Below are 6133 nucleotides of genomic sequence, written 5' to 3' on the forward strand. Positions count from 1 at the left end.
TGTAGGCAGGAATGGAAGAATGGAGAAAAGCGGCTAAAGAAGTAGGGATCCACTAGTGGAAGCTTCTGCATCCTCTTTCACAGTAATTTGATGGCTATTTGTTGCCCAAAAGTACCCTGATTTATCAATGTCACTGCATTAAATTTAATTAAAAAAAAGTATACCATTTTCTCAATAAAGTGGTAAAAATTTTTAAATAAGATAAGAATATACCATTTGGATAAACCAACAAAAGGCTGGTCACATCAAAGTTCTCTTCTAGAAACATGAGTTTTAAAGTTAATTGTCAACCTTAAAAGAAAAAAAAATATGTATGTTAACTTTTTAAAAGAGAGCTTTAAAAGGGACACGGTATAACTTGTCCCTGATGCAAATTAAAAGTCAGAGAGAATAGATTAATATTTGTTTATATTTCATTTCTGCTAACATTTGACTAATGAGAACACAGCAACAGGATTTTCATAACATTGAAGGAGGAAAAATTCCCAGGATATATCCCTTTATACAAGTTTTCTTCCAAAGCCCATTTCAATAACAGTTTGGTAATTATTGAATTCACAGGAGAGTTCTGGCTGGCACCTTTCTGTGGGAGCTGCAGGATCTCTGGCAGCCAGATGCTCAAATTCTAAACTCCTGACTCATTCAAAAAAATAAATGAAGTCCAGATGGGTTTTATCAGGAAACACTTTGGTATAAAATGTGCCAAAGGAGAGAAATTCTGCTTCAATTAGTGTTTATCTTCCATTAGCTACTAGTTGTACTTCCTTCCTCTAGCACTTCCTATGGCTCTGTTGACCAAGGCGAAGTAACTTGAACTCATTGTCCAATTGGCAACTAATTTAATTCCCTTCAGATGTCCTAGTTATGTCTGCCACAACATAAATAGTAGGTGGTCCAGTCTCTGTCCACAGAAGCACATGATTCAGAAAGGACAATAATACCTCTTAAGATGTTAATCTCTTAAACACCTTCTTATACCTACAGTCAGCAGCAAGAAAAGTAATATTGGACAGTACCAGCAGTCAAATAGCTTACTGATTTGCAATCAAATTAGCCTAACCTATCCTGGTTAAGAATATAGCTCTAGAGACAGACATGGGATTTGATTTGACATTCCTTCCCACTTACTACCTGGGTTACCTTGGACAAGTTACTTAACTCTTCTCAGACTCAGCTGCATGGACCCTTAAATAAGGGATAACAATAATTACCTATCTCATAGAGTTGTTGTAAAAAATAAATGAAAGATTCTGGTGAAGCTCCTCTCCTAATACTCTACTTCTTCAGGAATACAGTCCTGCCACTCTACCAGCACCAGATTCCCTCCAGGGTTATAGGTCAATGGAGGCTCTGGTAAGCCCCAGCATCCAGAGCTCTTAGGCCCCCAAAGACAATGTGAATATTTATGCCACCCCACCACTTACTTCACTCCACCATCAAGGAAAAAAAAATACCAGGAGAATTGCATTTGAAAAACAATAAAGATTTAAATAACTAACACCTATCCTTCTCAAACTATTACAAAAAGTACAAGAGTAGGGAAGACTCTCAATTACATTTTTATGAGGGCAGCATTATCCCAATTCCAAAGCCAGGTAAAGACATTACAATGAAAGAATATTATATTCCAATATCCCTGATGAATATAGATGCAAAAATCCTCAAAATATGAGCAAAGTGAATTCAGCAATACATTAAAAAGATCATACACCATGATCAAGTGGAATTTATTTCTGGAATGCGAAGTTGGTACAATACCAACAAGCCAATTAACACAATAACAAATAATTAACATAAATAAATAAAAGATGAAAATCATTTGATCATATCAATACATACAGAAAAAGCATTTGACAAAATGTGGCACCCCTATGATAAAACTCAGGAAAATGGAAATACAGAGAACATAGCTCAATGTAACAAAGGCCATTATGATAAACCCACAGTTTTAACATCATACAGAATGGCAAAAAACTAAAAGCATTTCCCTTAAGATCAGGAACAAAACAGGGATGTTCACTCTCATCACTCTTATTCAACTTAGTACTGAAAGTTCTAGCCATAGCAATCACACAAGAAGAAAAAATAAAGAGTATGCAAATTGAAAAGGAAGATGTAAAACTCTCATTATATGCAGATGACATGACACTGTATATAAAAAACTCTAAAGATTCCACACACAAAAAAAAACCCCTACTAGAACAGATAAATTCAGTAAAGTAGCAAAGTACAAAATAAATATCCAGGAGTTGGTTGCTTTTTTATACATCAATAATAAACTATCAAAAAGACAAAGTAAGAAAACAATCCCATTTACAATTGCATAAAAAAAATAAAATATTCAATATTTTGGAATACATTTAAAGACATAAAAGACCTGTATTTGGAGTATAATATGACACTGAAGAAAGAAATTGAATTAAGATACAAATAAGTGGAAGTATATACCATGTTCATGGACAGGAAGAGTTAACATCATTAAAATGTCCAAACTTCCCAAAGCAATCTATTTATTTAATGCAATTCCTATCAAAATGCCAATAGTGCATTTAACAGAACTAGAACATCAAACTAGAAAGTTTTTGCACAGAAAATTATCCATCAACAAAACAAAAAGACAACCTACTGAATGAGAAGACATATTTGCCAATGATACATCTGATAAGGGGTTAATATACAACTCAAAACCAGAAAAACAAACAACCTAATTTAAATATGGGCAGATCTGAATAGACACTTCTCCATAGAGGACATACAGATGGCTAATAGACAACATGAGAAGTTACTTAACATCACTAATCATAAGAGAAATGCAAGTCAAAACCACAATGAGGTATTGTCACACCTGTCAGAATAGTTATAATCAATAAATCAACAAACAATCATTGGAAAGGATATAGTGAAAGAGAATCTTTGTGCACTGTTGGTGGAAATGCAGATTGATGCAACCACTGTTGGAAAAAATAGAGAGGTTCCTCAAAAAATTAAAAACAAAATTGCCTTTTGACCCAGTGATTCCACTTCTGGGTGTATAGCCAGAAAAAAGAAAACCCAAAACACTAATTTGAAAAAATATACACACCTCTTGTGCATACTGTAATATTATTTACAATAGCCAAAATATGGAAGCAAACCAAGTGCCATCAACCGACAAGTTGATTTTAAAAAGTGGTACATCTACACAATGGTATATTACTTGGTCATAAATAAGAATAAAATCTTACCATTTATGAAAACATGGATGGACCTAAAGAGTATTATGCTCAGTGAAATAAGTCAGACAGAGAAAGAAAAATACCATGTGACTTCACTTATATGTGAAATCTAAAAAATAAAATAAATGAACAAAGAATAAAGAAACAGACTCATAGATACAGAGAACAAACTGATGGCTACCAGAGAGAAGAGAGTTTGGGAGGCTGGGTGAAAAAGGTAAAGAGATCAAGAAGTACAAATTGTTAGTTACAAAATAGTCACAGGGATATAAATTACAACATAAGAAGTACAGTCAATAATATCTAATACCTATATATGGGGCCAGGTGGGTACTTAAAATATCAGCATAGCCAGTTTGTAAAGTATATGATTTTCTAATCACAATGCTGTACACCTGAAACTAATAAAATATATGTAAACTGTAATTGAAAAAATAAAAAACAAAGAAAAGCAATAAATATTTAACATCCATAGGCAAGGAGCAGTCTCCTCACCCTGTATAGGACAGTTGAGGCAGCCCAGGCCACCAGAGGTGCTATTGATCAGCACCTCCCAGTCCTGGGTCTAAGAGAGAGCACCAAGACACACAGATGAAGAAAAGGAGGAGGAAAATAAGGAGAAGGGGAGAGAAATAAAATAGGAAGAAGAGAAAAAGGAAGAAGAGGGGAAGGTAAATAATTCCTTTATAGTGGTCTTTCAAATAGAAGCCTATCTTTCAAGAGAAACCAGAAAGAAGTTGAAAATGTTGTCTCCTACCTCACTCAGCCAGGGAAATAGGAGGAGGAGGAGGTCGGGCTAGTAATATTGAACAGTCTTCCAAGAAAGAAAGGCCTGCATCACCATACCCTCTCAAGATCCAGGAGTCCCAGGCACAAGCTACTTTGGCCAGTAATGACAGAGACAAAGAAGAGATAGTGCTCCGGGCCATAGAGCTGTCCGTCTCCTCAGGCCAGAAGCTAGCACCCACACCAACAGCCAGGAAGCTGAAGGAAGAGCTAGATGGGGGCACATAAGAGGTTTTTAAATTGTAAAAATTGGGCCCTGGCCGGTTGGCTCAGTGGTAGAGCGTCGGCCTGGCGTGCAGGGGTCCAGGGTTCGATTCCCGGCCAGGGCACACAGGAGAGGCGCCTATCTGCTTCTCCACCTCTCCCCCTCTCCTTCCTCTCTGTCTCTCTCTTTTTCTCCCGCAGCGAGGCTCCATTGGAGCAAAGATGGCCTGGGTGCTGAGGATGGCTCCTTGGCCTCTGCCCCAGGTGCTGGAGTGGCTCTGGTCGCTGCAGAGCGATGCCCCGGAGGGGAAGAGCATCACCCCCTGGTGGGCAGAGCATCGCCCCTGGTGGGCGTGCCAGGTGGATCCCAGTGGGGTGCATGCGAGAGTCTGTCTGTCTCTCCCCGTTTCCAGCATCGGAAAAATACAAAAAAAAAATTATAAAAATTGTAGGGTTATTATAGGATCACTGGCCAGACCTGGTGCCCTGGTTTTCTCTCTGTGCTAAAAAAAAAAAAAAAAAGGAATTTGCTGCTGCCTCCACCCCAGCCACCTGTTCCCCTTTCTTCTTCCTGAGGAATCTTCCGTTATCCTTTAGCCTTCTTTCCTCAAGGACAGTTGAAAAATGATCTCTTCTGGTTTCCCAAGTGAATTTAATGGTATAAAATGTTCCTGTTCATGTCTCCACCACCTTCCTTGGCTCTCCACCTGCAGAGGTCAACTTCTGATTCTCCTCCCTACTTCTCTTCCACATATTTTTTCTTTATCCAGCCCACTGAGCCCCTGAGCAAAAAGCAGAGTGTTTGTTTGCAGTACCAGACTCTGAGCATTCAACCCTGCTACCACCCATTGAGTGTTGCATCTCTTGTGCTATTTCAAAGGTCTCTGACTTGGGGCATTGACCTTCAATGTATACCTCTAGACAGAATCAACTGTATATCCTTTTTGATAAGGAAACGGTTAGGCTTTGGAGAGGGGACATGTCAGAGAAAAATACCTACTGTAAAATAATTTCTTGTTACCTTTTTTTTCCTCCTTGTAGTAAATAACATATAATGGTAAAACCCTGAATAGACACAGAAATATATGTGATAGACATAGCGATAGAGATGAGAAAGAAATGTAGAGATAAATATATTCTAACTGCTAAAACCAATCTACTCACCTGGCTTTATTGTTACATTTGGAAAATAAATAAATAAATATTAATTCCTCTGAAAAATAGAATTAAATTATAGTCTATGTGTGGTCCTTATCAAAAATTTGAAACAGAGTAAGTATTCGATAAATGTTAACTTTTGTTATTATTCATTTTAAATTTTTCAGAGTGCTTTTCTACTCTTCCATTCATTTATTCATTTTAAAATTTTTATTAAAATATAGTTGGCATACAATATTATATTAGTTTTAAGTGTACAACATGGTGATTTGACATTTATATACCTTATGTTGTGATCACCATAAGTCTAGTAACCATCTGTCCATGCACATTAGAAAATACTAGACACCAAGAGCAAGTAGTTGGTGTACAAAGAAAAATAGGAACACCTCTAAACAGTACTCTGCAGGAGTTTACAATGTAATTGTGGAGTGATATTGTTATGAACTCTGGCAAGGCATTAAGTGCCTCAGCGAATGATACAAATTTAAAAGGTGTACTTGGTAGAACACAGGTCAAAGATGTAACTTAGGTTGAATCTTGAAGGATGGCCAAGATTCGTGGTGGGAAGGGGCACTACAGGCAGTGGCAGCAAATGGACATGAATTTAAAATTCCAGAGTAGTACAACATATTCAAAAGTCAGTAACAAAACCAGCCTGTAGAGGGAGCATGGCAGAGGGTAATGGAAAGTACAGCTAGGATCATATCAAGATTCATACCTGGCCCTGGCCGGTTGGCTCAGCGGTAGAGCGTTGGCCTGGCGTGCAG

This window comes from Saccopteryx bilineata, chromosome X (genome assembly GCF_036850765.1).
Source record: "Saccopteryx bilineata isolate mSacBil1 chromosome X, mSacBil1_pri_phased_curated, whole genome shotgun sequence".
NCBI lineage: Eukaryota > Metazoa > Chordata > Mammalia > Chiroptera > Emballonuridae > Saccopteryx > Saccopteryx bilineata.